This window comes from Sus scrofa, chromosome 15, assembly GCF_054392235.1.
Source record: "Sus scrofa isolate SSC_HxYL_T2T_F1_AM1 chromosome 15, Sscrofa_HxYL_maternal_Yorkshire_Landrace_v2.0, whole genome shotgun sequence".
In the NCBI taxonomy this organism is placed as follows: domain Eukaryota; kingdom Metazoa; phylum Chordata; class Mammalia; order Artiodactyla; family Suidae; genus Sus; species Sus scrofa.
In genome coordinates this window covers 96777826-96799828 of record NC_139397.1, presented here as the reverse complement: position 1 = coordinate 96799828, position 22003 = coordinate 96777826, and the positions used below count along the sequence as shown (strand labels likewise).

General features: G+C 41.7%; 1 protein-coding gene and 3 long non-coding RNA genes across 4 annotated transcripts in view; 2 read left to right on the top strand and 2 right to left on the bottom strand.

The window, feature by feature from the left end:
* LOC146396005 (uncharacterized) overlaps positions 1–8366 on the top strand; it is a 308028-nt gene extending 299662 nt beyond the window's left edge. The window contains exons 7-10 of the mRNA XM_084999969.1: positions 142–363; positions 966–1068; positions 2611–2639; positions 6331–8366. The gene's annotated coding sequence lies outside the window, so the exon portion shown is untranslated. The remainder of the gene's footprint in view (positions 1–141; positions 364–965; positions 1069–2610; positions 2640–6330) is intronic.
* LOC146396001 (uncharacterized) overlaps positions 1–22003 on the bottom strand; it is an 881025-nt gene that overhangs the window by 597520 nt on the left and 261502 nt on the right. The gene's annotated exons all lie outside the window — the stretch shown is intronic.
* LOC146396004 (uncharacterized) overlaps positions 1–22003 on the bottom strand; it is a 37979-nt gene that overhangs the window by 14635 nt on the left and 1341 nt on the right. The window lies entirely within an intron of this gene.
* On the top strand, positions 8979–10458 carry LOC102161209 (uncharacterized). Its single transcript, XR_014829823.1, has 3 exons — positions 8979–9034; positions 9149–9188; positions 10340–10458. It is a non-coding gene; the product is annotated as an uncharacterized LOC102161209 (long non-coding RNA).

Genomic DNA, 22003 nt, shown 5'->3' with positions numbered 1-22003 from the left:
ATGTCAGAGAGGGAAACACATAATGAAAACATTTTGGTTGTCAGAAGGCACTTGGCTCTCTGCCATTGGCCAGGTTCCCCATTCCATTAGAAGCCTTTGAGCCTCCTTCATTTCTCTTCCTGTTGTTTTTCTGTTTTGCAGAAATTCTATCACTTCTGACACAAGAACTCAAAAAACCAGTGGTCTGCAGGTTGTTTTAGGCTCTGAGGACATTGCCTTTGGCACAGCTCAGCAGCGTGGCTGCTCCCACGCCTGATCCTGGCTCACCAGGGGGAGATTCGAAGTTCTCTCTGCACTCTTCTTAGCAGCAGGCAGGGATCAAACATTTTCAAAAACCTTCATTATGAAGTATTCAAAACAAAGGTAAAATCTCCAAATCTTAACTCTTCGAAAATCCCAACCCAGAGGTCTAAGTTTTTCAGGTTCTGAAAAGATCTTAGACACTATCTCATATTGCTTATTTTACAGATAAGGGAGCTGAGGAATGAAAAAGCAAGAATCATTAGCTCTCTGAGGTTTTTAGAGACTAAAATGAGAAAGAATTAACTGGTGTCTTTTTTTTAAGTAATCTTTTGTCTGTATAAATTGTCTTATATAGACCTCTGATTGCTGTATAAATATGAATGCTATAGATCTTTCAGGAAAATAACCATATTAAGTTACAGAGAATATTTAACAATAGTTAATTTTCTTAAATGCCCATTTTTAGAGATCAGAGGGGCTTCTGTGCCCCAGACAACCCCCCAGAGCAGGATGGAAAAGGGAGGGCTGGGGAGGACAGAGAGCTGCTCCTGCCTTCTCTGACGGTATTTTCTGGAGGAAGCAGCAAAATTATAGGGCATAAACAACCTGGGTTCTAGTCTTAGATCTCCCATTAAGTGGCTGTATGGTCTTGGGCAAGACATCCAGTATTGATTTTTCATCTGGAAAGGAAAAATTTTCAAATGCCTTGCATTTCCTTCTAGCTCTGAAATTCCTTGAGTTCATTATGCGGAACTAGAGAGGAATCTCATGGTCTGTGTGTGTGCTCAGGCAGGTACTGGTCCACACACTGCAGCCAGCATGGAGGTAAGTGCAGAAAAGGGTTAAAGATTTAAGCATGTTGGCAGAGCAGCTGAACCAAGGAGGAGCCCAGCTCCTGTGTATTCTATACAGTTGTTTTATAGATAGGAGAGGTAGAGAGAAAGGAGTGTGAGAAAAAGGAGAAACGGGAGTATCTTTTCGGCTCCAGAGTTCACGAAGATTGGATAAAAGTGATGGGCAGGGCGAGGACTTCCCTGGAAGAAGACCAAATATGTAACTTCAGGAGTCCTTCTGCATGATGAGAAGGACCAGGCCAATATGGTCACACCTCTGTCACCCACGACCAACATGATCTGCAATTTTCAAACTTCTTTTGGCTCTGGAATGCTGTTGTGGCAGCCACCACTGCTTAAAGAACCCGCTCCCCACTTCCTGCCCTGCCTCTCAAGCAAGCAGGAGCCCCAGATAAGACAGGGTTCCTCTTCAGACCCGTAGACTGAAGTTGAAGAATCCCATTCAGGTGTTCAATACAAATGTCTGAACCAACACTCAGATAGATGGTCATTTTGGTGTCTTGCCAGGTCCATAGCTACCAAGCCACAGATTATACCACCAGCTTGCAAATAGCAGTAGCCCTGATGTAGGTGCCAGGTAAATCAGTGTCCCATTCCCGCATTTCTACTTGTTTCAACACGGACGTAGCAGAGGATGGGAAGTGAGATCCAATTGCAGCGAGAAAGAAGGAGGAAGATGCAGCGAAGCACACACTCCTGAGTCATTCTCTCTCTCTTTTTTAAAAATTTTTTTTGGAGTATAGTTGACCTAACAATGCTATGAATTAGTTATACATATAAATATATCCATTCTTTCGTCCTATATAGGTTATTACAAACTATTGAGATTTGTCCTGTGCTCTACAGTAGGTTCTTGTTAATCATCTATTGTATATAGTTCCTAACTCACTCTTGAAGGACAAACCTAGAAGAGAAGATGCCAACCAGAGGAACCCAGCTGGACTACCTAGGACACAATCAGGAGATGGCGGGGCCATTTTGTGGACATTTTTTGTGTGCTTGCTCAGTTTTTTAACAAAAAAAAAAATGCATTTTTATGCTTTTCATGTTTTTAAATGTATTAGCATTAAAAACATATTACTTCTATAGTTAGAAAGATAAACTATAAATCTGTTAAAAAATAGCTCTAAAATTGAATTTGAGAACTTCTACTCCTAAGAATATACACATTTCTTTTTAAACATGATATATAAAGTAATTGTGTGTGTGTGTGTGTGTGTTGTCTTTTTAGGGCCACACCGTGGCATGTGGTGGTTCCCGGGCTAGGGGTCAAATACCAGATCCGAGCCGTGTCTGTGACCTACACCACAGCTTATGTCAACGCCAGATCCTTAACCCACTGAGAGAGGCCGGGGATTGAACCTGCATCCTCATGGATACTATGGATACTAGTCAGATTCGTTTCTTCTGAGCCACGACAGGAATTCCCTGTATATATTTTTTAAAGGAACCAGTAGCTGGCATAGAACTTCAGAGAAAAAATTGTGCATATTGATTTTTTTTTTTTCCCTAGTGAGATATTACCTGGGACTCACAGCCAAGGTAAGACTATTTAGACCTCTTTATCGTTAACCTTTCTCCATGTGTAAATTTACAGACATCAGACTATAAAGTCTGTATAGGGTGCTTGCTGCATTGCCGTAGGGAGCTGAAGTCTGGTACAAGGCCCTTATTTTGAAAATGAATGCTTCTATCTTCTTTCTTATTTTCATGGCCACACCCACGGCATATGAAAGTTCCCAGGCCAGGAATTGAAACTGAGCCACACCCGCAGCAGTGCTGGATCCTTTAACCCACTGCGCCAGGCTTGGGATTGAATCCTCCCCTCCACAGTGACCCAAGCTGTTGAAGTCAGGTTCTTAACCCACTGCACCATAGCGGGAACTCCTCTTCCTTCTAAAGTACTCCAGAAGTTCCTGGGACAGCCCATTCTTCACTTCAGTCAGACTTACAGATCATGAAGTCTTCCTGTGTCTAAAAGCAGACTCTGTCCTGATGCTCTCCCTTGAAACTCCCTTTCCTCTGCTCCATCCAGTGAGGTGGAAAAGGCTAACTGGTGTTCTCCACAGCTGCACCTCACTGCCCAGGGGTTGTTAATTGTGTCTCCCGTCAGCCTTCTCTTCTCCAGCATAAATAACCCACCTCCTTTCCTGGGTCCATAGACTCTAATCCCTGTCATCATTTCCTTCTTTCCATACATGAATTATATGCAGCTTTCATACATATGTTTTAAGTTACAGACCCAAAGTGTAACGTTCAAATAAGAGCCCAACCTACAATAAATTTACACAAGGATTATTTCCTAGTTACAAATGATACTCTTAACACAGCCCAGGATAATATTACTTTTTTTTTTCCTGACTGTGCCTGCAGCATGCAGAAATTCCTGGACCAAAGACTGAATCTGCGCCATAGGAGTGACAATGGTGGGACTTTAACCCACTAAGCCACCCAGGGAACTCCTGATATTGCTTTGTTAATGACTCATGTATTTCTGAAATACCAGATCTTCTCCTGCCAAGAGATATAATATCATAGAGGAATACAACCTAAGTTTTCTCTTGCAAACCTTGTATTTTAAAAGATGATTACTTCTCAGAATTTCTGGATTGTGGCAGGATTCCATGATCTTATCTACAACAAGTAATGTCGTTGTTGTCCAAATAACAACTAATTGTTTACATTGACTAATCCAAAGAACTTGTAAGCAAGTTGAAATTTCATTTTTCATTTAGGATTTCAGAGGTTTTGAAATCCACAGGGATTTCATAGCCAGTGGATCCCTGCAGCCAGGATTCTATACAGAAGTATTTAAGACCTGATCTAATAACTCCTCTGTAAAGCTCCCTGTTCTCCAAGGAATCAATCCTTTCCCCCACTCCTCTATGCCACTTTGCCCACTTCCTCACAAATTGAGGGGAAATCGTTTGTTTATGTACCTGCCTCCCCATCTAAACTGAGTCCTATAGTACAGGGGAAAGTATGTCTGGAGTTCCCATTGTGACTCAGCAGGTTAAGAATCTGACTAGTATCCATGAGGATGCTGGTTCAATCCCTGGGCTTGCTCAGCAGCAGTGTTGCTGTGTCTATGGTGTAGGCTGGCAGCTACAGCTCTGATTCAATCCCTAGCCCGGGAACTTCCATATGCCTTAAAAATAAATAAATAAATAAATGAAAAATAAAACAAGAGAAAGTATGTCTGATTCACCTTTCTATCCCCAGCACCTTAAACAGGGCCTGGCAGATAGGAGGCATTCATTAAATGTTTATTGAACCTAAATAATGAGCCTAAACAAAGTTTTTGACAAAGGAATATAATGAGTTCAAAGAAACACCAGTCCAGACTCTAAAGGAGATGATTGTACCTTTATCTAAAATAACAAGACCAAAAAAAAAAGAAAGAAAGAAAGAAAGAAAGAAAAAGAAAAGGAAAGGAATGGAGGGAAGGGAGGGAGGAAAGAGGCGAGGAGAGGAAGAAAAAGAAGGAAGGCAAGAATGAAGGAAAGGGAGGAGGGAAGGAAAGTCTTGGTGCTTTAGGCTGAAGAGAAATTTTATTTTTCAAGTGAACCTGTTCATGGGTTGACCATAGGTGGATAATATCTCTAAATCAACTGTTGACAGAAGAAAGAGTTAAGAATGCAGAACTGGTCCTCTCTAAAGTCTTCATTCTTTTACATCAATCAAAGAGAATGTTAATGAGGAGGGTTCAGCGGGAGTCAATAATTCCTCACCAATATCAGAAAAGTAGTTTCCCTTTTCAGAGGCTGTTGGTGGCCATGGTTGGGAAATCAAAACTGTAATTCATCTCCAGACAATAACTAATTATTACTGATTACTGAGAAATAAGTCAACAAAGATATTTTCCTGTTTACATTCTTATCAGACTGTATCAGAACCATCTGTTTTCAAGTTTGTTGTTGCTGGGGTTTTTTTTTTTTTTTTTATCCCAAGGGATAAATACTCCACATTGTTCTCAGAATATATGCATGCAAAACTGCCTCTTGCTGCACAGCTGCAATGTTCACTGAGACATTTGGATAGGGGAAAAACATATTCTTTGCGGAAAGAAAACGAAAAGAATTAGGTAATCTCACTGAATTTATCTGCAAGCAAAGGATATGTTGGGGTCTGTCCGTCCCTAATTACCAATCTCTTGTTTGAATGGGTGACTATTGATTTTGTGTAATGTATGCAATGTGGAATTTTATGACAGTGAAGTAACTTCAACTTAGAAAACATAGTAAAATAAGCTTCTAATATAAGAAAGATTCTACAGTTTTAAAACAAATAATATTCGACCTCTGTGTTCTGTTGTTCACCAACACCCACCTCCTATGATACAAACAAACAAATTTACCTTATTTGAAGAGAGGCATAATTGCTCTATTGCCAAGGATGCAAGAGTTGGAGATTTAAAACGTGGTATTGACAGAGTTGCTGCATGGCTTTGGGCAAGCAATTAACCTTTGGCGTCTCAGTTACTTCATCTGTAAAATAGGGATAAGGGTTTTGCACAGGTGTAATGCCTGGGCTAATTAGTATAATTATTATTGATGGGAAAATAATGTTGGTCACTGATTTTGTATCTCATACGAACACCCGGGAATCATTTTTATTTCCTCTACATTGAATCATTTTTTAAGGAGTCTAAAAAACAAAAGCTAAATGATGACAAAAGCCACAATACAGTTAAAAGAGACCATGTCCATGTAGGTACATAAACTTCATAGATTATTTTTTGACTTTGTATTTATCACCTAGATGTTTTCTAAACTTAGACTAAACAAGTCGACTATGAAAATACAAGGAAACTTTTCAAGGCCCACGTTCATCTGGTAAAATACACTGCAGTAAAAGGCTCTCCAGTTCTTTGGTAGGTGACATTATGACAGTATTAGGGTAGTTTAGGGTTGAGCCATAGAATTTAGGGTCATCAAAGTCAAGTAAAAGTGTACACCAAAGACACTGTTCACATAACATCGAATACCCTCCACTTCCATGTGCATATCTGCCCTGTAAGCAGGGGACTGGGACAGACAATGGTGGTACAGGAGATGCAGCTGTGCCAGAGTGGGAGGATGGGAGCTGGGCACAGCAGGGCACCCTTATACTAGACCACAGGTAATGACTCTTTGAGTCAGTGAGAGGGGCAGAAGTGAGTGAGACAAAAATGGAGGTGCAGTCGGGGCTCATCTCGAACTCCTAAGTGCTTTTTATTTTTCTGTTTCCTAAGCCAGGGTGAAATAGATCTGCTAAAAAGAAGCTGGCGAAAAAGGCAATGAGCCACAGAGAGAAGCGTAAGAGATGGAAGGGCTCCAATATCAGTGCTCAGCGCTGTAACTTCTGCATCCTTTACCATAGACACGTCGCCTGCCAACCCGAAACTTCTCCCCGTGGCTTTTGGTAGGCAGAGATTTTCTCCCAGCAGAGAATTCTTTTCTCCAAATGAGTAGGTATCAAGCCTCAAACCTCTAATATCTCCCAAGAAATTAGCCTCTTGACTAGTCATTCCTACTAAGGGCTCTGTCCCTTTCTTCCATACTTGCCTCAAAATTATAGGCAACAACTTCTAAATGGAAATACTACAGCTGTTGCCATTTTCATATTATCCTCACCTATCATAGGAAACCTAACAATTAGCATTTCCAGCAGGATTGAAACTGCTAACACAACTTCTCTCTGTCCTACACCATTAAACTTGATTAGAAATCCCTTCACGATTAACATTCATCTCGCTGAATCGTGCTTGAAGGTTAATAATATCCACCATCTCCTGAGAGAGGGGGAGGGGAGCGTGTTTATTAAATGAAGAGCAGCAGGAGGGCGCCAGGAGAGGCAATTTTCTCTTCCGTCCACTAGAGGGTGGCTCCGCGGGGCCGGCGGGAGGACGGCGGAGACGCGGAGACAGCATCCCCCAGCTCGCCTGCACTTTAGATGGTAAGAAGCAGCAACGTTAGTATTCATCGTTCTCTATGGGTCACCCTGTGTAGATTTTAACTTCTCATAAAGCCCCTTCACAAATGCCAGAAGGCCTTGTTGGCTTAGCCATAGCTTAGTGAGGAGAAAAAAACCAGAACAAAACAAAACAAAACAAAACAAAACACCTACCGTCTTTGCCTGCTTAAGACAACATCCAGTCTGATTCTTCTAAATCAACACTGCGTGAGATACATGCATAACCTGTATTAACAGACGCTAAGTTTAAAACCTTCGTGTATTTATGCCGTGGCACCCCGTGTGTGCCGTGTAAGTGGATACGGAGCGTGTCAGTTGTAGCGAAAAGCATCTCCATTATGTATGATGCATAAGGAAATGTACCCAGCCTTCAGCACACCGGCCGTTTCTGCTTATGGGGCTGAGTTATCCATGAAGTGCTTTGTAGTAAAAGCATTGTAGTAAATATCCTACTTGATGGACTTTTTTAGACCTACCCACCTATACAGGTTTGTGTAATTAAGGAAGAAGTAGACATTTTAACAATGACGGACAAACCTTAAAAATTACCGTCATCAAAATATGGTGTGTTCTAAGAAAGAGGATGTGGGGAATGAGTCTGTTTTTGGTTGACTCTACAGAGCAAAATATACTACCTTTTTCTGTATGTAATATTGTTCAGTGTAGCAAACTCTTTTACTTGTTACAGTACAGTAAATGGGGTGTTTAATTTGGGATTCAATGTAGTCTAGTGTCAAGGTGCAGCAGTTTTATTACAGAAATACAATTTTATTGGAGGCTGAAGATTTAATTTCCACCTTACGTAGAGAGCCGTAAATGGCATGCCTATTTTACATTTTGCATAGCATTTGGTATATGTAATTCCTGGTCTAATTTTAGAGTTTGAAAAGGTGGAAGAGTCACAATATGTAGATTCAAATGCTTCAACATTTCAGCCACAAATGCCATTTTAAAATGAGCAATTTTCTGTTTCTTAGTCATGGATTTGAAATTATTTCTTCCCTCCCCTGTTTGAATTCTGCACCACCTCCTTTCCAGTCCTTCCTAATTAGGTGAGCCACAAAGTCACCCAAGGAACACCCTTGGGTTGGAACAAATGCTTTCTTTGTTAAATCTACTAGTTGGTATTCTACTTAATAGTCAGACATTCAGAGGATGTGGATAGTTTGCTTTCTATTTTGCTTCATATTTGTCAGGGCCCCATGTAAATGTCTGTTCTGATGGGTGCATTTATAAATGTATTGTGAGGACTGAATTTGAAAGAAGAAATTGAATGATATTATCTATAAAGCTATATCAACATCGAAATCCAAATTTGGGGAATTGTGTCATTCTTTTTCCTTCAAATGTGTTTATTACAAGAAACACACACACAGAAGCTGCCCTGGCATCTGTTTTCCCTTCGCAGCATTAGTTCTCTTCATCACCATTTCATACCTTCTACCACCAGGTGGAGCCCTTTGTTTATGGACATCTGTCCATTTCCTTTTTCTCCAAGATGCTACCAGATATATGGCTCCAGAGTTAAAAATAGTGTTGCAAACACGAAAATTTAATACCCACAGATAAAAAAGTAAAGCTTTTCCATGCATTATTATAATAAACCTTGCCTTAAGAGTCCTCTTGCTACTAGATTTAATAGCTTTATACCCTTTCCTATTTACAATTTCTGCACACCAAACAGAAAATAATACTGTTGTGTGTGCCGTAAACAGTGTTGCTGCAGGTCTGTTTTATGTAGCACCGTCGCTTTTATAATCTCAAATATTTGTAAACTTCGGTCAAACAGTAAAAAAAAAAAAAAAAATGCTATGAGCCTCAGTTTTCTTCAGTATATTTCTTTAAAATATACACCTCATTGAGAAGAAAATGTTTTCCTTCAGACAAAAGAGAGTGGTGATTCAGCCGTAGGCAATACAGGGTAATGTCAAGTTCTTCTCTCAGTCAGATTCATCTCTCTTCGATTTGAGGTCCAGGGAAGGGTAAGTCAAAACCTATCTTACTTTTGGTTCTATTTAGGAGCTAGTCCTAAATGAATACTATTAGCAAAGTTCAATTATTACATTGTTCGATTATTTCAACATTTTTATTTTAAGAGATCCATCAAAGATCTTTTCATGAACAAAAGACAGTAAGGTAAGAAAAATTTAGAAGCCTGATTTGCATGTGCAAATAACTGTGGAATGAGCTCACCTAGACTAGCTTGCCAGTGACCTCAACCTTGATCTGGAAAGATCATTTATTCACAAGTGAAACATTCACATTCGCTATGCTAACCCCGTTTTGGGTCTTTTCTCAAGGTAGATTACTAACGGTGACATTGGAGGGTCTATGAATAACATCTGCATTTACCAACACCAAGGAATTCCATGTTTAACTGAACTATCATTTCTGTTGCATTTTTTATTTTAACCAGGGCGTGCTCTCTTTGTATCGTACGTATCTCAAATTTTGCTCAAGCATCTGCAAAGCAGTGAGCAGAGGAAGATCTGTGTGTATGTTTTATTGAATCCGTCCCTGGCCTGAGCAATCTGGCTTTTCTATTGCTCTTCAAACTGGTTCTGCGATCTGAGAGGGAAGGCTGTCTGCGAAAGAGCCCTCATACAACCAAATGCTGGAACCACCATTTTGCTGTCCGTTTGCACACGATGAAATGGTGGCACGGAAAACAGTTAACACATTGTGCCCATGAGAGTTGTCTTTGAAAGTAGTCTACTTGCTGATCCAAATATCGAGCTGCTTTTTAAAATATTGTTACCAAGGGACTAAAGATTTTCATTTTCTTTAAATACATAAAACCTGTGTGTGTGTGTGTGTGTGTGTGTGTGTGTGTGTGTGTGTGTGAGAAAGCATCGGCTGCGTACATTCAAGCTAGGGATAGAAAGAACTCGTCAAAAATGCACACTCAGGCTGAGAGGGAAAGCAAACCTAAATAAAAGCCCAGATCCTGAGAATCGCTTCTAACAGCTCACAAAAGCTGTACGGTGAATTTGGCCTTGATGCCTCCTTTCATTTTAACATTCACGGCGTGCAACTGAGAGTGAGGAAATTTAAGAGAGTTGGTATTTTTTTCTTGTTTTAAAAAAAAGTCCCATAAAAATTAAATGCAGGCCCACATTTGACTCTCACCTGGGAACCCCCACACTCTCATTTTTTTATGGGAGGAAAGAAAAAAAAATAAAACAAGGACCCATGGTCCCTTCCTTTTCCACTTCTGCTCTTATTTTTAATCATTAAAAATGCTGCCTTGGCTGCATTTAAGTGTGGAAATTCTCATTTTTCTGCAGTGTTTCAGACTCACACAGACTCCTTGGGGATGCGGTGAGGAGCTAACCAACTGCACATGGGAAATGAGGATTTTCGTGGTTAGAAAAACTGCAGTGTTTGGTAATTTTCCACATGGAGTTGAAGTTGTGAGTGACTTTTCTTTCAAACATAATAACTTGAGCACTTGGTATAGAGCTGTAAGCTCGAATTTATTTGAACGCATGAAAAGGTCTTACAAATTTAACTTGACTTCTTTCTGTAAATGTTTCCAGTATTTTCAAGTGCATAATAAGTAGATTAAAACAGGGTATGCACCCTCTCCACAACTGCCCCCGACAGAATTATAAAAGGCTACTGTCTATAAATAGAAATAGCCCTGGAGGACCCACCAGCAGGTTATGCAGTATGTGACATAGGCCACCTGGGACTGAGCTGAAACCACTAATACTTTCTTCACAGGATCACTGGCTAGAGTGAGACAAGGTGTCCAGGTGAAAAAAAGGGGAGGTTGACCTAGCTACTTAAATTCGCATGTGTTCACTTTATTTTTTGCATTAAAATTAAGCACGAATATTCAGCTTTATCATTTAAACATATCGATACTCAAATAGAGTGCATTACTTTTCATATTTGTAATGATTCATAGGGCATTATGTTATTACTATTTGCAGTTGATTTTCAACAAATACTAAAACTCTTGTGAAAAAATGAAGTTTAAATGTAAGGCTGGGGAGTTCCCATGGTGGCTCAGCAGAAGCAAATCTGATTAGTATCCATGAGGTTGTGGGTTCGATTCCTGGCCTCGTTCAGTGGGTTATGGATCCAGTGTTGCTGTGAGCTGTGGTGTAGGCCACAGACGCGGCTTGGATCCCACGTGGCTGTGGCTGTGGCTGTGGTGTAGGCGGGGCAGCTACAGCTCCGATTTGACCCCTAGCCTGGGAACTTCCATATGCTGTGGGTACGGCCCTAAAGAACAAAAAATAAAAACTAAAAAAATAAATGTAAGGCTAAGGAGAGGTTATTGGTTAAATGTTTCCCTGCTGTCCTTTATGAGATAAAATCAACTGATTTGTTTTGAAATGTAGCTCTTAAATTAAAATCTGCCTCCAACCAAGATGAATAGGTCTGGAGCTCAGGGAGCCAGTTTGCTTGTGTTCTTGACCTTGCACGGCAGTCACCAGGAAGACTGTGTTCCCTTTTATAACAGCTGCTTTACAGTTTTGAAGACGTTGCTAGACTTTTCCGTGCACAATTTTAGTTGCCCCCATGTATCTTAAATCAAGCCAACCCAATAAATGTAGGGTTGTGGTTGTGAAATAAATGTCATGTCAGTAACCCTCCACCAGATATCAGAAGAAAGAGTATGTGATTGTTTAGTCCAAAAATTAAGTTTCATGTTTTTAATTGGTGTCATATCCTGTCCCAAGTCTATAGCGCTCAAATCAAAGGCGACCATGTTAACCTGGAAAGGAAATGTAATAACAACTCCTTTCATCCCCTGGCTCAAATGTTTTTATGCTCAACCCTAATTTTTGTTAAAACACTTTCAGGCAAAGACAACAGGAAACAGTAAACATGGCAACACCATGAAAATAATTTTCTGATGCACTATTTCTCTCTGTGTTCAAAGAGTGAGTTGTCTGGGCTGCAGAGGAAACTGCTGTATCGTTAAACCCAAGGCCGACGACAAAAACAGCCGCCCTACCAGCAAAATAGATACCCCTCCTCATTTCATAAATCTTGTTTCCAACGAGAATAAAGCCAGGAACGGACTCTTGCTCACAGCAATGGCCTGAAACGTCCTGTATCAGGGTAGTCCGCTCAAAGGGACCCAGGGCACCCCGCAACAATCTCAGGGCCGGGGAGGTGATTGTAACCGACAGCCAGGATCTGGCCCGGCTGCCCTAATTCCCAGCAACACCCTCCGCATCACAGCAGAGAATGGTAGACAAATAAAAACCTACACCACCAGCCATCAGCAAGAACCACAAACGCTGCTGTGACTGATCAAGACTTCAGCTGTCAAGAGTTGGCCAACTTCTCCCTCATCTTCTCCCCGTCACCTGCCCACCCCCCTTCCCTCACAAAAAGCTTGTTAATGGTGGAGGGCCCAACAGGAAATGTTTTTACACTTAGCGCCAAATGCTAATCTTTCACTGAAGCCTTCAGTATATTTAAATGTTTAGGTTACCGAGGCAAAAGGGATTCTAATAGACATTACTTAGGGAATATGGAGATTTAACAATTTGGCTAAGCGTGTATACATTTATTGAATGTCCTCTTTAATTAAGGATTACCTTAAAAAAGCACATGACAATTCAAAGAGAAAGGGAATTATCATTTAAGCCATAACCAGCATGAAACTTTGTGTTCCTTCAACAGATGTTTGGGATGAAGGAGAGGGGTGTAAATAAATTCTTAGTAGATTATATAACATTTCTTAACACATCTAGATTCACATATTTCTTCATTTTCACAGAGTCCGCATTGTATTGTCTTGAAATACTTTTTTTGTAGAACTAGATTTGACATGCACTTGTGATACATCAACCACTACAGATATCAAGCCATTCTAATCCAAATATGGATAAAAGATTCTGGTGAAAACTCTGCATTGTCTTATTTTGTAAAAAATGGTTTGAATTTTTAAGTACATTAATTGAATTAAATTCATGGTATTAGGTATTTACGAAAATAAAGACATATATTCAGCATATTTATTATTTTAGTGAGTACCGGTGGATTTTTCAGCCCATGCATTGTTTTGCAGTTTTCACAGAATCTCTTAGAGCAACTGAAAATGATATCCTTTCAAGAAAATTCCGACTTTATGAAATTTTTCCAAAGATGTTTAGATTTAATACTTCAAATACATTTCCCTTTTGTGACATTCTTCTCTAGGGCTACCCATAGTTGTCCCAAACCCATTTTGAGGTCTCAGCTAAAAATGTCAAAACCAGAGGTCTTTCCAAGGAGCGGCTGGGAACACGGAGGCCCTTTCTGCACAGCCAGTCTGACAGGCCCCTGGGTCTCCATCAGGCCGGCCTCATGTGGATACACACAGCAGTTCTGCAAACAGAGAAGCATCTCATGCCCTTTCCCGGAAACAACACTTCCAGAAAAGATGCTGACCAAGAAGAAACAGCAGGGGTGAGAGAAGTGGCCATAGCACTGGCAACATCTTAACAAGCACTAATTAAATGTCGTGCTTTAAAAATACGGCTTAAGAAAGCCAAACACAATAACTTCTTACAGATGGTTTTAGGAACTAACAAGACCTGTAGGAAATGGTGCCGTCATTAAGATCAGTGTCCCCAAAGTCTCCTACAATCATTAGTGACGAGGTGCTGTGCACTTTAGGAAGAAATGATGAGAATCTGTCTGATGTGAAGCTGGTTATTTTTTTTTCCCCCTCATTTGTCTCTGAAGGGAATTTTGCATCTGTTTTAGTGCATTACACAGTCAATTATTGAAACGGCCAGTCAATTGAATATAAAAAGAGCATTAGCAGCCTTGGAATCTATTTTTCCAATGAGGTACAAAGCCACGCTGAAAAAGAATTATGAATACTAAGAAGAAAGGAGCTGTGTTTTGTCATATCGATACCTCCAATTCCAATACATTGTGGGCATTTGATAACTGATCATTTATTGAACAAACATTGCTTCAGTGGTTATGTTGTCAGACATGGGCTAAGTTTTGGAGATAAAGTGATCAAGAAGACAGACAAGGTTCCTGCCTTTTGGAATATAGAGCCTATGTGAAGATATTTGTTAAAGAGTTGTATGAATGGTTGGATGGATGGATGGATGGATGGGTAGGCAAATGATTCTTTAAAAAAAAAATGTTTCTCAGATACAGGTCTGATATTCCTTTAGGATTACACTCTTGGGCTGAGTTCATGCAAAGAAATGTAGAGCCAGATCCCCTGGTGAGATGGCACAAGACAAACCTGGTGGCAGTAACTGGCCTCAGCATCGGCCTGAAACTAGGTGCTGCCATGGCAGTCGGAGCTTCAGATGATGGAGCAGCTAGAGTTGTCAGGTTGCCAGGATCTTAGAACTTGTTCAAGATTACCGTTAGAACTAGTGTTCTTGGTAGAATGCGAAAAAGTACTTCTGGTAATATGGGAAAATGCAAACCCAATACTTAAAAATTTTCAAGTGTGACTTTAAAGTATGACTAAATATTAAAGGATAGGTATATATCTGACTCTGTTGTTAAGAAGAGACCTCTTGGAGCCCCCACTGTGGTACAGTGGGTTAAGGATCCAGCGCAGTCACAGCTGCAGCTCAGATTTGATCCCTTGCCAGGGAATTTCCATATGTGGTAGGTGCAGCCAAAAAGAAGAAGAGATCTCTTTTTTCCAGGTATTGGTGTAATACCCCTGAGGAAGATAGGTCTTACTGGCTCCAAATTGCCTTTCACTCTGGCCGACGTCTTATTCTCCTCACTGGCTTAAAAAAATCCTATTCCAGGTGTTCCCCTCGTAGCTCAGTGGAAACAAATCTGACTAGCTTCCATGAGGACGCAGGTTCAATCCCTGGCCTTGTTCAGTGGGTTAAGGATCCAGCGTTGCCGTGAGCTGTGGTGTAGGTTGCAGGTGCAGCTTGGAACTGGCGTTGCTATGGCTGTGGTGTAGACCAGTGGCTACAGCTCCCATTTGACCCCTGGCCTGGGAACCTCCATATGCCATGGGTCCGGCCCTAAAAGACAAAAAAAAAAAAAAAAAAAAAAAAAATTCTATTCCAATTTACCATGTGTTCACCTGCTTAATCCTGCCCTTCTACACCTTATCTATACTCGTGATGCAAACTGGGGTTCGGCAGCAACATGACTGGTGGGCTAGGAAGACTCAGTGGAGGGACGGAGATCGTCAAGCCTCTTCTTTCCACAGCAGCTGGCTGAGCACATTGGGGATGGAAGGCGTATTGAGCTGTGGGCTCTGTCACAGAAACTTCAGGTAAGGCTCATTGGTTGGAACAACAAGTCAATCTAGCCAGGCCCTACAGGAGACGGGAGCGGAACTCAGAGGAAAAAAATCCTGCCAACTTGGCTGTCTTCCACAGAGAACTAGTTTACCTTTTCCAGCTGGTCGCTCTGGATTATAATGAAAAGGGATTTCGAAATGAGTGGGTTGATGGCCTAGGACCTGACCTCACAGAAATACCTGTGCCGAGTCACGCCTGTTACTCAACACACTTACCAATCACCAAGAAAGAATCCTTACTGGAAACAATAAGAGAAAATAAACTTTGCATGTGATGCCCTTCATTTCATATATTCCCTTAACAAACAAGAAACTCTTCTGCATCATTTGCTGACTAGCTCTAGATGAGCAAGTTGGTGGCGGGGGGTGGGGGAGGCGCCGGGGAGGCTGCTGAAGGAGGTATGAAAGGGAAAAATTATTGACGCTGTAGCATTAGGAATATAATCTTCTGTCTTGGGAGAGACTAAAAGCTAAAGGAAGCCAGGCCGCTTTTCTCTAATGCCATTGGCTAGGACAGAGGGGTTTTGCAAATGCTGTTCATGAGGGTGATGAGCTGATGATGTGGTGACAGAAGTGGCTACTACCCACCAGGTGATCGCTGGTACTGTACTCATTTCCTTATATTCGGTTCGTTATTTAATTGCCACACAAACCTGTTAAGTAGGATGCGTTCCCACTTTACAGATAAGAAACTGAGGCTTATAGAGATTAATGAACACCTTGTAAATGGTGGAATATGTATTCCAGCTTCAGTCATCTGCTTCTGAAGCCCACTATATGGCCTCCCTCACATGGTATGATTGCTTCTATTTGAGGCCATTTAATTTTCTTTTCTTTCTTTCTTTTTTTTTTTTTTTTTTTTTTTTTTTTTTGTCTTTTCAGGGCTGCACCTGTGGCACATGGAGTTTCCCCTAAGGGTCGAATCAGAGCTGTAGCCTCTGGCCTGCACCACAGCCATAGCAATGGAGGATCCGAGCCATGTCTGTGACCTACACCATAGCCCACGGCAATGCCAGATCCAAGCCACATCTGCAGTCTACACCACAGCTCACGGCAATACCAGATCCTTAACCCACTCAGCAAGACCAGGGATTGAACCCAGTCTTCATGGATACTAGTCGGGTTCATTAACCACGGAGCCATGCACGACAGGAATTCCTCCCATTTAATTTTCAAGTAAAATCTAAGTGTTGTTCACTCACACCTGTGAGAATCGGGTTAATATTTTTAAAACCAGGTTTGGCAGCCTACTAAGATGGTCTTTTAAATGTGTCTTTAAATGCGGTGTTCACAAGTGCAGTCCAAATGTTAGTAATATTTTACAGCTTCCAAATCCCATTCTTTTTAAAGTCATACCTCTTCCAGAGGTGCCACAGATGTCATGTTTCAGATCCAAAAGGTGTTGCGTGTGAGGGCATTATGCTATGTGAAATAAGACAGAGGAAAAACGAATGCAGTATGATCTCAGATGTGGAATCTGAAAAAACCCAAACTCATAGAAACAGAGGTCAGATGTGTGGTTGCCCAAGGCAAGGGGTGGTCATGTGGGAATTAGGTGAAGATGGTCAGAAGGTACAAACTCACAGCTCTAACCTGCATAAGTTCCAGGAATGTAATGTACCGCATGGTGAGTTAACAATACTGTGCTGTGTGTTGGAGAGTTGCTAAGAGAGTAGCTCTTTAAAGTTCTCATCACAGCGGGGGAAAAACTGTAACTATGTGAGGTGATGAATGTTACCGAATCTTTTTTTTTTTTTTGGCCACTCCCACAGCAGGCAGACTATCCCAGGCCAGGGATTGAAAAGAACCTGCACCACAGCAGTAACAAAGCCAGATCCTTAACCCGCTAGGTCACCAGGAAACTCCTGTTAATGAATCTTATTGTGATAATTTTGTAATATGCAATTTGCCTTATGTTGTTCACTTTAAACTTAGACAGTGTTATACATGGATTCTATCTCAATAAAACTGAGGGAAGGTTCTGTTGTCCTTTCCTCCCCAGACAGTACAGTACTGCCCCAAAGCTGGCCCCATGCTGCTGTGACAGTCGTCACAGAGCCCACCTACAGGATGCTTAGCAGGACTGTCCTCAGGGGTCAGGATCCTGGCAGAAAAGGAGAAGGGATGGGGAAGGGAAGGCAAAGCCAGCAAAGTTGAGAGAGAAACCTGCTCTCCTGTCTTCCTGCCCAATCCCCGAGGCCAGCACTGTGATCACTTCGTAAACAGCCATTTGTCACCGCCTCCCAGCTGGCCTCCCCCACCACAGGCTGGCTTGTCCCAAGGCCCTCAATAGACAACTGCTCCCAGAAAGGAGCAAATGAGGTGTGTGAAGGCTGAAGACCCAGAAGTCTTGGCTTGCTGCCTGAAGCGTCTGAACTTGGGCAAGCCATGAGCCTCGCTGGGTCCCTCTCAGTTTCCTGCTCGGTAAAATGAACTAACCATCAGGTGCGTTTCACCAAATACCAGCCAGCTAATGAGATCATGTGTTTTCAATAGCTTCCTTGAGTCATAACTGGCATATAATAAGCTGCACATAGTTGAGAAATAATGCATTTGAAAGAGCACTTGTAAACCATCTCTACCAGGCTCAGCATCTCCCAGGAGTGCCCTCATTTTGTAAGCCATTTTCTGTTGAGTTTTGAAGAGCCTTCATAAGTGGGCTGCCCCCTTTCTGGCCAGTCTCATTTCTCACCACTGCCTGGTACCGACGCTCTGATACAGCAAGACCAGCCTTCCTCATTTCACGTTCTTTCAAGGGGCTTTTCCCCAGAACATGAACAGTGCCCCCCGCCCCAGGCTCCCACCACTCAGGTCCCAGCCCCTCCGTTCTTCCGCATGCAGTCAGCCCTTGAACACTAAGATTGTACTCTCTGCCAAGCACTGTCCCAGGTGCTGGCGATGCTTCTGTGAGCAAAAAAGACAAGGTTCACTGCCCTCCGGGACCCTTCGAGACCCTCCGAGAGTGCTCCATGGTCGACCTGGTGTTCCCTGCCAGAGCCACCCTTCCCTAAACAAGTCCTCCCAGCTCCAGTTCCCTCTCCTAGGAAATCTCTCTTAAATCCTGGTCACGGATTATCCTATCCTTTTTATCCAATAGCGCTTGTAGGCTGTTTCGTGTACTTTTACATTGCAAAGTTGTCACAGGTGATAAGCACCATACAGGGATCTAGTTTTGCTATATCCTCATAACCCAGAGTAGACATATGAAATGCTTATTGATTTCAGAAAAGTCCATCGGAAAGGCAGAGCATTGTGAGAAACTTTCTGAGAGAACAGAAACTGTCATTGCTGCGTGTCACCTGCACTGTGGGCTGGTTGATCTTATTGGGAGGGTGGCACTAGTGAAGACAGACTGATTCACGGCTTGTCCAAAGCCAACCGCAAGGGAAGCCATGCTCAAGGACATCTTCCTGCTGCCAGCAAAAGAAAGACGAGTGTCTCCTAGCAACCAGATTCCAGCAGCTTCCTGTCCTCAGAGCCTGCCCCAGCTCACTGCTTTGTTGCCACGGGTTTTTGATTTTGACATTGCTGCTGGTTGCATTCATTCTAGATTCTGAAACTTTAGGAATAAGGTCTGATCTGCAGGCTAGCTGACTGTGTTAGAGCTGAGAGCGATTTCATTCATAACAGGCATTCAGCGATCACATGACTTTCATGGAATAGTGTTTGCTCTCAGCTTAAAAAGGGTAGATGTATTTTTTCAAGATTTTATTTATACTGGAGCAGTTGGTTTGAAAGATACATAAGAAGGGAAAAGAGTACATTCTTTCCATCAAATAATCAAAGAGTACTCAGACCTTTTCAAAAAAGAAGCACTATCATTCAAAATCTGTTACAGCAATAAACTTTAACATGGCAAATTCACAGATGCAGAAAGAAAAGCAAGCCAAATCCGAAGAAGATGACTCAAGGTCCTTAAAAGTTTTGATGGCTTAAAATTATCTGGGGCAAAATGGCTTGAGTATCATCAATTCTCTCTTTCCAGGGATTTCCAACCTCAGTTCTGTTGTACCTTGTGCTACATTTTTATTTTAGTGGGTTTAATTCAGCAGCTAATGCTGCTTGTTCAGTTTTCTCTTATTCTTATCAAATATTCATCCAGACACATTAAGTTATTCATCTATTTTTTTTAAATGTTCAGACTGTGAAGAGCTGAAGTGAAGAGCTCAAAACCAACTCTAAATAGAGCCTTCATTTCTAAAATTCTATAAATGTGAATTACGATTATGATTACTTCTTTTTTCAAAAAGGAAAAGTCTGAGATAGAAAGGTGAATCGAGCATTCGGAGGACTGGTAGACACAGAACCCTTGCCCAGCAATGCCCTGGGTGCTTGGCCTTGAGTCCCCAGCAGCAAATCCAGGCTGGCATCGTCTGTGCATGCAGGGAGCTTGGGCTCTACAGAGTCCTGAGCCTCTTGGAGACACCTCATTTCTTCTGTTTTCCCTCCTGTTCTCCCAGCATCAATAGTCACAAAGCCTCAAGTTAAAAATGAATCCTAATTGTTCTGGTGGTGGCGGAGTCTCACCAGCCCAAGACTAAGTCTTTTCTGCCCAAGAAAAGTATAGCATTTTCCAGCTAGCTGCTATTGGCATTCTCTTTTCATTATCCACTTTGAAATTTAGCTTTGGATGTATTTTTAATTAGAAGGTGTTGACTATTCCCTAGGACAGCTTGAGAGCTCTTTGATGACCTCTTTTGGGGTCTACACATATTGTCTCAAGGGTGCAGAATGAGTCATGTGGGTAAAGCAGACCACTCCCGCACTCCCCTTTGCTCACCATTAAGTGACCTTGTACGTGGATCCAAGCTTTCATTGTCTCAGTTTTTCTTTATCCCCTGAAATGGGTAGGACACCTGTCAACTGTCTCAGGAGAATGGTATCTTTAAAGTCCATGGAGAACTTTTGGTGAAAAGGAAAAAGCACTCTGCCACCCAGGGATCTGAGCTCTGCCTTCTCAGTCTGTAATCACTGGCCATGCAACTCCATTCACCTGCTGTTTTAATACTTCAGGTAAATTCAGCTTAATCAGATTTTTCCAAAGGGGGAAAAAAGTAATCCTGACTTCTCCTCTGACCCTTTTCAAATATCTCTGACCCTTTTCAAATATCTGCCAATAGCAGCTGGCTGTAATTGTGGAGGTAGGCAAGGCCCTGGGAGACAAGCCTGTGTCTTTCTTCCCTGATCCCCGGATTCAAATCACGGCACAAGACACAGACGACTCAAGACTATGGGCCTGGGTCCCAGCTTTCGTCATTTCCATTTTCATGATTGTTTACACAATAATCACAAATGACCAAATTGATTAGAGGTTCTGTAAAAATTGGGAGGCAGTGCAGAACAGTGGGTGACTAACTGCCTACATTTTCATTCCCAGAGACTGGGGTTGAGCTTCCAGATCTGTCATTTACTAGCTGTGTGCCTTGGGGAAAGTCAGCCAACTTCTCTGAGCTTCATATATCTACTGGTAAAACAGGGATTGTGATAACTACCCATGTGAAGGTCAGTGTGAGGATGAGTTGAAATCATGTATCAAAGAATTGAGCACAGTACCTGTAACTGCCGTTTATGGAATAACAGATGATAATACACAGTAATTTGATATTGTTGATATATTAGATTATCTTATCAGTTATGTTAATTCTATAGAAAGCATTGTGTACGGGGCACCGCCTTCCAAAATTTGAACTCTCTTTCCTCAGAAACTAAATAAGCCAATTGTTAATTGAGAGACAATATAGAAACCCATCGAAGAAGTCAAAGAGCAGCTGGACACAACTTCCCTGGAGTGCTGACCATTCTTGGTAGAGTCAAGTGCAGACCTGAGGTTGACACTCTGCCTCGGTTACTGGCCCAGTCACACGGGAGCAACCAGGGCACTCCATGAAATATCAGTCAACGCTCATCCAGTAAATACCCATTGACATCTGCTATGTGCCAAGCATGTGCTAGGTGATGGATACCTCAGAAGCATTTCAGATAAATGAACTTTTTTAACTCTTCAGCACAACTAGGGGAGAGGTCCTAGCATCAGTCCCACTTTACAGATGAAGAAACAAAGCACAGGGAGGTTAAATAACTTGTCCAAGGCCACACAGTGATAAGCAGCAGAATGAAATTGGACCCAAGCAAAGTGGTTCCGGGGTCTTATAACTGTCCTCGTAACTCGTGTCCCTTACTGCTTTCTGACAGTCCTTGGTCATGTGAGGGGACAAGTTCATGCCTCTGGTTTGGTTTGTTTGCTCCTCTATTCGAAGATGGATGCCCTAGGTGATAGGATTGGGGCTTCACTCTTTCCTTTCAGCTCTGAAGACTTCAGAAGGGCTGTAAAATCCCTGTGGACACCAGACAGGGTCTCTATTGGCCAAGTCGTGTGTTATCAGTTATCATATTTCAGGCAATTTCTCTCTCTTTTGAATAAGAATTATAAACATACTTTGACGCATTAAAACTATCTACTTTAGGGGAGGTTTACTTCATAATCTAATAAAAGAGATTTCTAACTTGAAGGCTATTACAGCCTTTGAAGTATTATTTAAATTGTCCTGGGTGGGCAGAAATTACTTATAAAATTGAACTGTCACTTTATAGTGTAATCAAAATTAATATGCTTCTCTTGAATCCCACACTTGGGCATAAATTCCCTCAAGTAAAAATTCCCTGAAGTCCAGTGCTGTGAAATTTGGAGGACTAA